Source organism: Ambystoma mexicanum, chromosome 4p (assembly GCF_040938575.1).
Source record: "Ambystoma mexicanum isolate Mex_15411 chromosome 4p, UKY_AmexF1_1, whole genome shotgun sequence".
In the NCBI taxonomy this organism is placed as follows: domain Eukaryota; kingdom Metazoa; phylum Chordata; class Amphibia; order Caudata; family Ambystomatidae; genus Ambystoma; species Ambystoma mexicanum.
The window spans coordinates 1,173,262,166-1,173,272,537 of NC_090927.1; the positions used below are offsets into that span (position 1 = coordinate 1,173,262,166).

General features: G+C 43.1%; 1 non-coding gene across 1 annotated transcript; it reads left to right on the forward strand.

Annotated features, from left to right (window-relative positions):
• Positions 1-1,276: 1,276 nt before the first annotated feature.
• LOC138459996 (U1 spliceosomal RNA) lies at positions 1,277-1,438 on the forward strand. Its single transcript, XR_011262766.1, has one exon. It is a non-coding gene; the product is annotated as a U1 spliceosomal RNA (small nuclear RNA).
• The last annotated feature ends 8,934 nt before the right edge of the window (positions 1,439-10,372 follow it).

Consider the following 10,372-nt stretch of genomic DNA (forward strand, 5'->3'; position numbering starts at 1 on the left):
CGACACAGCCTGCCTGCCCCAAAAATCATTCTTTGGAATTGCGAATGTCACCGAAGATGAACCTTTATCAGCTGAAAAACGTAACCTTTGCAGTGCTTTTTTTCCTCGTCTCTAGACAGGCAGGTGCTCAGTTACGTTTACCTCTAAGCACAGTGCAGATTGATGAAAATGTCCATGCATTATACCAGGTACATTAGACATTATAGATGTGGCCAGTGGGGTATCAAAACATGGCAAATACCACATGTAGAGCACAATATGTTACCCTAGTAGTGCCCCAATAACACTGCAACCTGCAAATGGGCCTCAGTGGACCACCTGCCAAGGTTTCTGGAAGTTGCTTATGATCTTGATCTGTGATCTATGATATGATCTGATATGATAGGTTATTTATAACGCGCTTAATACCCATGCAGCAGTGATCCCAATCATAAAAGTTAAACAGGCAAGCCCAACAGGTATAACTTATTTTCACTCTTTTGGTAGTGCAGTCTGAGGGCAGCCTATACCCTTCAGGAGAGGTGTGAGCTGATACAGTTGCAACACAAAAACAATAGTACTATGTTCCCAAAATACCTTAGTTCTTGTCTTTCGGATCTCAGCAGAGCCAGGCTTTTCAGCATCAGACCAGAAGCATGGGTGCCTTTGCGCTGGGCTGGGGTCAAGTCGGAGAGCAGCAGCGATGGGCCCCAACGATGCAGTTCTGTTTGGCAGTGGTGCTGATTTGCGGGTAGAAAACGCTGGGAACAGTAGGCCATGCCAAGTGGATGGCACTGGAAGACTCAGTGACCTCTGGACCCGGACAAGGGAATACTTGCCTTTGGCGCTGTGCAGGCTCGGCTGACACAACACGGCATATGGTTACGGCAAAGATGTCAAAGCTTTAGCTTTGTCATTGAGCAGAACTCTGAGATTCAGGGATGGTGGAGCGTCGAGGTCCAGGATGATTATGATGGTGTCAATGGGGTCAGCACGGAGCAGCTCCGCTCAGGAGGGCCATGGGCCCGTGTGGGGCCGACAGGCCAGTGGGCAGACTGCAACAGGCCTGCTCGAGCCATCCTGCTATTTATACAAATCTCGGGCCGAGCAGGGCCTGATGGGATAAAGGAGCTGCGCTACAATCTGCTCTTCTGCTGGGCTCTGCCTGCTGGAGCTTCCCCCTACACACGGAACAGGCAGCTCTGCAGACGCTCAGAGCTTTGGGGGGTGCGGGGTTAGGGGGTTGGGTCTGGGTCAGGGCCTGCCTTCTCAACCCCTGCCCTCTTGCATGCAACTCATACTTAGCTGGCAGGGGAGAATCTGATCTCAAGGACAGATCTCCCAGGGTGAGGCTTACCCATTGCACATCGGATTTGCTGACCCCTGCTATGTTCCCAAATGCGGGATACACAACTGCATTATTTCTGGTAGTGGGGGACTGCGTTCGCGCTCTCCCCCCAATTTATTGGTGAAAGAAAAGATAAAGTGTGCACTAGGCCTGCTAGGTTGCATACTTTAAGATTGTGCTCACATTGCGTTTCTTCAATTAGGTTCACCTTTGGGTGATCGCTTTTCCACATTTTATCTGTTGAATTGAATTATGCTTCTTTCATCACCATAGAAGTAATGTGTATTACAGAGATAAGCTACCATATGTATTGGGCACACTGCACATGCTCAGGCAGCATCAATCATGCTTTGTACAGGACAATGCTGGCCTAAATTGGGAACAGCCAGCATAGACATGTTGCTACAGAGGCATATTTTGGGTACAACCAGCATGACAATGTGTTACATCAGTGACAGTGCTGTCTTACACTGTGGACACATTGATCATTAAAATGTGTTGTGTTATAAAATGTTCTTTTCTGCTGTTGGTGACATGGAATTTTCATGTTCCCCTTTAGAACTGATTGTAATTTTATGGCTTTTTGGTCACCTTTTCTGCTGTAAAATGCACCATTTCAACCTCATATTTGAAAAAAAATTCTTGGGGGGGGAACCCCCCCAAACCCTCCCTAGAACCTTATGGTTCCCTCGCTACGCTCGGTCGCCCCCACTATTTCAGAAAAATATGAACACATAGACACTGAAAGAAATCACAAGCAACTAACCTTTGATAACTGCCCATGACACCAAAAGCTATCTTTGGGACTGCATGGCTATCACTGCCTGTGATGCTATTGTGTCAAAGGTCACACAATATTGCTTTTTAATATACTGCTTTGGGTGAGGTTGTTGACTTTTGGCTCGCCGGCCAACTGGGTAAGAAAAAGTTAATGCTTCGGCCCCACATTCAGAAAGGTTGGACAAGCCTGGTGTAGACAATGCCAAAAGTATAAAATGTAAATTCTCCATATTTTTCATTTTTTTTTGGCGGTCTTCAATGCTTATCCCTGCCATATGTGGATATGTATGTATGTTTGGCATATTTGCCACGATGCTACAAACCTGAAATTTGGCATTTGGGTCGGTTCCATTGTGTAGACAATATAAAAAGTATAAGATATATACATTTTTCTAATTTCTTTTTAAGCGATCTGCAATGCTTACCCCTGCCATATGTGGATATGTGTGTGTGTGTCTGATCGAAATGTTCAGCACACTTCTCAACTTGCTACAAACCTGGATTTTGGCATGTGGGTAGGTTGCATTGTGTAGACAATGTAAAAAGTATAAAATATACATTTTGGAATTTTTTTAAAAACAGTCTGGAATGCTTACCCCTGGCATATGTGGATATGTGTCTGTTTGAAATGTTCTGCACATTTGCCAAGATGCTACAAACCTGAAATTTGCCATGTGGGTAAGTTCCATGGTGTAGACAATGTAAAAGGTATAAAAGATAAGTGGTCTGCAATGCGTACCCCTATCATATGTGGATATGTGTGTATGTGCCTGTTGGAAATGTTCTGCATACTTCCCAATATGCTACAAACCTGAAATTTGGCACGTGGGTAGGTTCCATGGTGTAGACAATATAAAAAGTTTAAAATATATATTTTCCTAATTTTATTTTTTAAGCAGTCTTCATTGCTTATCCCTGCCATATGTGGATATGTGTGTGTGTGCCTGTTTGAAATGTTCAGCATACTTCCCAACATGCTACAAACCTGAAATTTGGGATGTGGGTAAGTTCTATGGTGTAGACAATGTAAAACGTATAAAATATACATTTTCCTAATTTTATTTTTTAAGCACTCTGCCATGCTTACCCCTGGTCATATGTGTATATGTGTGTGTGTGTCTGTAAGGATTGTTTGGCACATTTGCCAAGATGCTACAAACCTGAAATATGGCTTTTTGGTAAGTTCCATGGTGTGGACAATGCAAAAAGAATAAAATATATATATACATTTTTAAACATAATTCTTTAAGCGGTCTGCAGTGCTTACCCCTGCCATACGTGGATATGTGTGGGTGTCTGTTACAAAGGTTCATCATACTTTCCAACATCCTACAACCTGATATTTGGTATGTGGGTAAGTTCCATGGAGTATACAATGTAAAAAGTATAAAATATACATTTTAATAATTTTATATTTTAAGTGGTTTGCAATGCTTACCCCTGCTATATGTGGATATGTGTGTGTGTGTGTGTCTGTTCAAAATGTTTCCAACATGTTACAAACTTGACGTTTGGCACACGGGTAGGTTCTATGGTGTAGACAATGTAAAAAGTATAAAATATACATGTTTGGATTTATTTAAAAAGTCTACAATGCTTACCGCTACAATATGCGGATATGTGTGTGTGTCTGTTACAAAAGTTCGGCATACTTCTCAACATGCTACAACCTGAAATTTGGCATGTGGGTAAGTTCCACGGAGTAGACAATGTAAAAAGTATAAAATATAAATGTTCCTAATTTTCATTTATTAAGCGTTCTGCAATGCTTACCCCTGCCTTATGTGGATATGTGTCTGTTTGTCTGTTTGAAATGTTCAGCATACTTCCCAACATGCTACAAGCCTGATATTTGGCATGTGTGTCGGTTCCATGATGTAGAAAATGTAAACAGTATTAAATATATATTTTTCTAATTTTATATTTTCAGTGGTTTTCAATGCTTACTCCTGCCATATGTGGATATGTGTGTCTGTGTGTCTGTTTGAAATGTTCGCAACGTGCTACAAACTTGAAATTTGCCACATAAGTAGCTTCCATGGTGTAGACAATGCAAAAAGTATAAAATATACATTTTTGGATTTTTTTAAAACAGTCTACAATGCTTACCCCTGCAATATGTGGATATGTGTGTGTGTCTGTTACAAAGGTTCGGCATACTTCCCAACATGCTACAACCTGAAATTTGCCATGTGGGTAAGTTCCATGGAGTAGACAATGTAAAAGTATAAAAAATAAATGTTCCTAATATTCTTTCATTAAGCGTTTTGCAATGCTTACCCTTGCCTTTTGTGGATATGTGTGTGTATGTGTCTGTACGAATTGTTTAACATACTTCCCAGCATGCTGATAAACTGAAATTTGGCACGTGGGCAAATTCCATGGTGCAGACAATGCAAAAAGTATAAAATATACATTCTCCTTATTTTTCAATTTTTTAACCGTCTGCAGTACTTACCCCTGCCACATGTGGATATGCGTGTGTGTCTGCTCAAAATGTTCAGCATACTACCCAACATGCTCCAAACCTGAAATTTGGCATGTGGGTAGGGTGCATGGGGTAGACAATTTAAAAGCTTTAAAAGATAAGCGGTCTGCAATGCTTACCCCTGTCATATATGTATGTGTGGGTGTGTGTGTCTGCTCGAAATGTTCAGCATACTTTCCAACATGTTACAAACCTAAAATGTGGCATGTTGGTAGGTTCCATGGTGTAGACAATGTAAAAGTATAAAATTTACATTTTCGTAATTTTCTTTTTTTAACCGTCTGCAGTACTTACCCCTGCCACATGTGGATATGGGTGTGTGTCTGCTCTAAATGTTCAGCATACTACCCAACATGCTCCAAACCTGAAATTTGGCATGTGGGTAGGGTGCATGGGGTAGACAATTTAAAAGCTTTAAAAGATAAGCGGTCTGCAATGCTTACCCCTGTCATATATGTATGTGTGTGTGTCTGCTCGAAATGTTCAGCATACTTTCCAAAATGCTACAAACCTGAAATGGGGCATCCATGGTGTAGACAATGTTAAAAGTATAAAATGTACCTTCACCTTATTTTGTAGGAGGTCCACAATGCGTACCCCTGCCATATTGGCTCTTTGCACAGTATTTCTGCTATAGTTCCATGTAAACTTCAAAAGTTCATTGTTCCTAAACTTTCCACACCGTCAGCAATCTAGCAGACATTAGCTGCACTCACTTTTAAAGCCGTGCGGGTGACAGGAAATGGTGCATGTATCTTCAATAGTGTCCGCAATGACGTTGTCCATCACATTGTGGCAAATCTCTCATGGAAATTACAAGAACTTAAAATTTCCCATGAAAGTTGATGAATGTATGCCATCTCAACAGTCTGAAGCTTACATGCTACAGCCGTACACGTACGGGTACAGCACTTCAAGCTTACACGTGTAGAGAAACCCCTCAACGCTCACACCAGAAAAAATACAACCCACTAGGGAAAAAGGCCCAGCACACTTCTTGCAAGGAGAGCAAGATTTATTTCTATAAAAAGACAAGTGTGTGTCATTGAAGAACTATGCTGCCATGGAGCGCTCTGACGAAATCAACATGGGAGACAGTTTATGAAGATGAAAAGCGTCATAGCTGATGAATGTTACATAGGTTACAGATCCACGAAAATGGTTGGTGCAACCCTATACATAGGCGGCCTGCTCCATAGGGGATACCAGGTCGTTGGTCCCAGCACCTTGTGTCCATCTTCTTCCACGAGGGATGTTTCCTTGCACGTTATCAGGCTTGCAACCTGTAATTATGAATTAAAAAGCATAAATCATGGCATTTAGATTACATAACGGCCCCCAGTTCTCATGTATATTATTGTTACCTCTAAGTCTATAGTGAAAGACAATCTAGGAAGTTATACATAGGCACACGATAGGATTGAACTAGCTTCCTTTCTTCGTTGCTCCTTTCACTTCTGAGACATTAGAGATCACAGATTTACTCACAAGCACATCACTTGCTCGTTGGGTTACACTATGTTAGGGTTTGACCTGCCCCGAAACACAGGTACACCTGCTAGTATATATACATATACACAAACATATCCATGTTATTGTAAGAGATTAAGGTTTACAAGTAGCTAAGCCCCAGCGTGTAGGGTCACAGGCAGGACAGATGAAATCATGAGAACAGGAAGGACATGCAAGTAAATGTTTCCAATAACAAGTTGCAAAGTGAGCTGATGATGAGCAGTACACAATGGTGAGAGTGGTAAGATGGTGTCAATCACTTAGGTCAATGAGAGAGGATGTAAGAATTACACTTTCAATGTCACATGGTCACATCTCACATAATGATTGGTTGAAATGTACCTAGTCTTTCACTCCACACATACTCCTCCTGCAGCAACCAATTAGAAGTCAAGTCTAAATGATACATGTTTAAAAGAGTATTGTCCAATCAGAAAGCATGCGAAAGGTGATGATCTAAATGCAAATGAGATAACTGTTTAACATTTCAATTCAGTCACAAGGTTAGAATAAACCAATTGAGTTAAGAAATGTATGGAAGCACCTGTAGTGTAAGTGACGATGACCAATGGAAAACCTGGAAAGCGTGATCAAACTGTTACATTTGTTGTCTTTTCCTATCTGTAATTTGCTATATAACTGGCCATCTTATAATGTGTTTTTGAATGTCTTTTTAGATGATTCCCTGCCTAGGTTGTTGTAATACATTTTAGTTTTTTCAAATCTCGTGCATTCACTCATTTTGTTTGGGCTCTTTTGGGTTGATTTTTACTACTTGGATCATGACTTGCCTTACAGTCAGTACACAAGGACTGCCAGTGGGAGAATAAGATGCATTTAAACTCTTCTATTGCTCTTCTATGCTCCTTACTTCCATGAGTGTCAGAGTACTCTTTACTTGGTCGTAACTTGTCTCATCTCGGAAGCCTGATCCAGCAGCAAAATACCAGCTGAGATCTTTTGTGCCTAGAACCCTGACTCCCACCCACCAAAATTCAGTTCTGCCTCACGATCTATGGGTTAGATAGTGGGTCTTAACAAGAAGGGCCAATGAGTTTTGAAATGGCTCACGGCCTACACTTGCTGTATTACTGACACATGGTTGCTGTGGACACACATCCTCTAATGGTTGTCGCCAGGCCATGTCTCCCGATTTGCTACCTTTGCTCGCATGCCCGCCCATGGGCAGCAATTCTATGATTGGGAGGTGCTAACCTTGATTGCTCACAACTGAGGCAGGTGATCATTTATGAGCTCTAAAAGCATCAGTTGGTTTCATTGATGCACTTGCTCATTGATGCACTGTTTCTGTTTCTGAAAGACTGCCTTCCGCCATGATAATTACTGATTTCAGAGTTCATTATGCTTTCTAATATTTGATTGGTTCCCTACCTTACATTATTTAGTAGCCCACCTTTGTTTCCTAGGCAAGTACTGTTAAGCAGTGCAACGTTTTCTCTTCGTCCACCACTGACTGACTGGTGTTGCACCTTTTTTTATGAACCAGCTCTGTTTTTTCAGTGCACCCTTGTTTCTTGAACTTGCACTGCTTGTGATGTATTCACTGGTCCAGACCTAGCACATTTTCTCCTTCTACGTTTCTCAGTGAAGGGCCTGGGGACCTGAAGGTAGGAGGGATTCTTAATACCATTTTCCCTACCCAGATTCCTTGGTGCCCTACTGTAAAAAGTGTGCTGTTTACTTTTCTCACTTGCAATGGTATTACGTGACTCCTAGGTGTCACGCGATCTACACAAAACAGGAAATCTTGCAGCACCGCACTATTTAAGGAACCTGTTCACACTCCTTATTGCTTCTCAACGCTTTTGGGTGGCGACCTTATTTTTTTCTCACCTTACCTTGCCTTTTGTATCTGATTCTCTTTGTGTGGATTATCCTACTTACCCTGCTGACTCTGTGTCTTCAACTTGGCTCGGTCTCCGGGACTGCCTTTGGATTTCCCTGCTGATGTTGATGGACTGTATTTTTGAACTTTGCTCTGCTCCCTGGATTGCTTTTGGATTACCAGTTTGACTCTGGTAAACTGTGTTTTGGACTTGCTTCTTTCCCCTGGATTGCTTCTGGCACTTGTTGTACTTGGGTGGTCTGAACCTTTGTTTCCTACGGATTGTGTACCCCTTGGCCTACAGCAAGAACCCCTGCAGGCCTCTCTACTGCGCTCCTGGGAGGTGCGTTTCTACCTTTTGTTGGCTCATCTCATCTACACACCATCAGAACGTGGGTTTTCCTGGTGTCAGGTAAGAACAGATTGCACGTACACCAAGGGGAGCGTGCTTGACAATACTGTTTTGCTGTTGATCCCTGTATTTCCCGTTCAGCCACCGAGGACCCGGCACAGTGTTTCCAGTTCCTCCTGTGGTCTCAATAACTGACTAGAGAGTCTAACTTTACTCTCTCTGGCTGGTGCTTGGGAACGGAGGTATAAGTTCACCTGGGGAGATCCAGTAGAACAGTGCTGAACACAAGGCCTGCAATTAACTGGCTCTTCTAGTAGAAGTGAATGTTATCAAGAAGATACCTCCTTGTCTGGATCAAACAGCATGAATGCATGTTTGCATGCTGGTAGGCATGTATGTATGCATGTATGCATGTATGTAAGTATGTATGGGATTCATTCGAGACAAACCTAGCAGGGAAGCAACGGGTAGCTATAGATAAGGGGCACATCCAGGGGTTTAGAGGTAGCACGTGAGGGTGAATGGGACATAGCCGAGGTTGCTGGGATCAGTGAGAGTTGCGGGGGAGGTCCTGAGAGGGAAAAGTGGGGTTGAGTGGAGCGACCAGCCATTGGGGAGAAGTTCATGAAGAATAGGGTGTTCAGATCCTTGTGACGAGAAAGATGGAGGGAGGGGCTGTCTGATCTGCATAGGTCACTTGTTCCAGAAAGACAGTGTGTAGCAGCAACAGCATTGGGAAAGGCCTCTGTTGCTTACTTACCTGATGAACCAGAGAAACAGAAGAATAATGTCGAGCCAGGTGTTGTCCCAGCGAACAGTCCTGCAACTTCCAGCAATCTCTGTGTGATCACTTCCTTTGGGCGGAAGAACTGGCGCTTGACGTTCTTGGCAGGCCATTGAAAAGCCTAGGCAGGAACTCACTTGGTTGATTGAAAAGCCGCTGCACCATATTCTCATGCCCAATTAATTGCGCCAACATCCGCAAATATGTTGTCCTTAAAAGCCAGACTGGAGTCTTTGTTTAAGAGGCCTTTGAAAATGGTCTAAGACCACACTGCCACAACCTCCCTCCCCTCGCTCCCAGTTTACCACGTCCCATCCCATGGTGGTAACTTCACAGCATAAAAAAACCCTTAACATAACATAAAATATTAGGCCCCGATTAATGGAATTATTGGCGTGTAATACGGGGATTTGCGTGCCAGTCTGCCCGCAAATCCCCATTCGTCAAACAGAGATTTTCGGGCAGAATGGCACGCAATTCCCCGTTTTACACGTAAATAATTCCAGGAATCAGGGCCTAAGACATGTCACTCAGGTTGCAGCAACATTACAAGTTGAAGTACCGGCTGAGAACAGATTCAGAAGCTATCGTTCTTTCCCAGGAAAAGGAGCCGGTCTGGATGTTTTCCTCCTAAGTGAATTGGCCTTTGTGACCCCCGAGTCACGTGTGTGGGCTGACCAGTATTCGTGCTCTCTGGTATTTTTCAGATCACTGCTTTTCACTGTGGCGGCAGCAGCGTGGTGGGCGATGTGCTATTCAGCATCATGAGGGAGAGCCTGTGTTTTTCAGGCCTGTCATCATTTGCCTGCTGTTGGACGTTGTTGTTCACAGCACGGATTCACACTGTGCAGCAGGCAGACGTTAAGTGGATGGCGGTAGCCACATAGGAAACGGTAAGTCTGGACTGGAGGCTGGATGGATGTGTTGCTTGCGTTTGTTTGATGTGTCTGTCTGTGTGTGTGTAATTGTGGACACTGTTGGAGTTCACTGTGCTGTCGCTTTTTTGCAAGTTTATCTGACCTCGTTTAACCTTTGAAATTCTGCTGTGCGAGCGCCTTCCGATCTTAACTGTCTTTTGCCCAAAGAACCGGGACTAGTGCCGTTCCTCTTGTCCAATGTGTCTGCTTGGTTTAAAGTAGAGGGCCATATGAAATTGATTGATTGATATTTTATTCCTGCTCGTACACAAGTGTTTCAGAGCGCGATAAGGCAAGGGAGGGGAACAGGGGAGAACTAAACAGCGATCTTACTAGGCCCAGTGACATTGAGAAGCACAAGTGCAT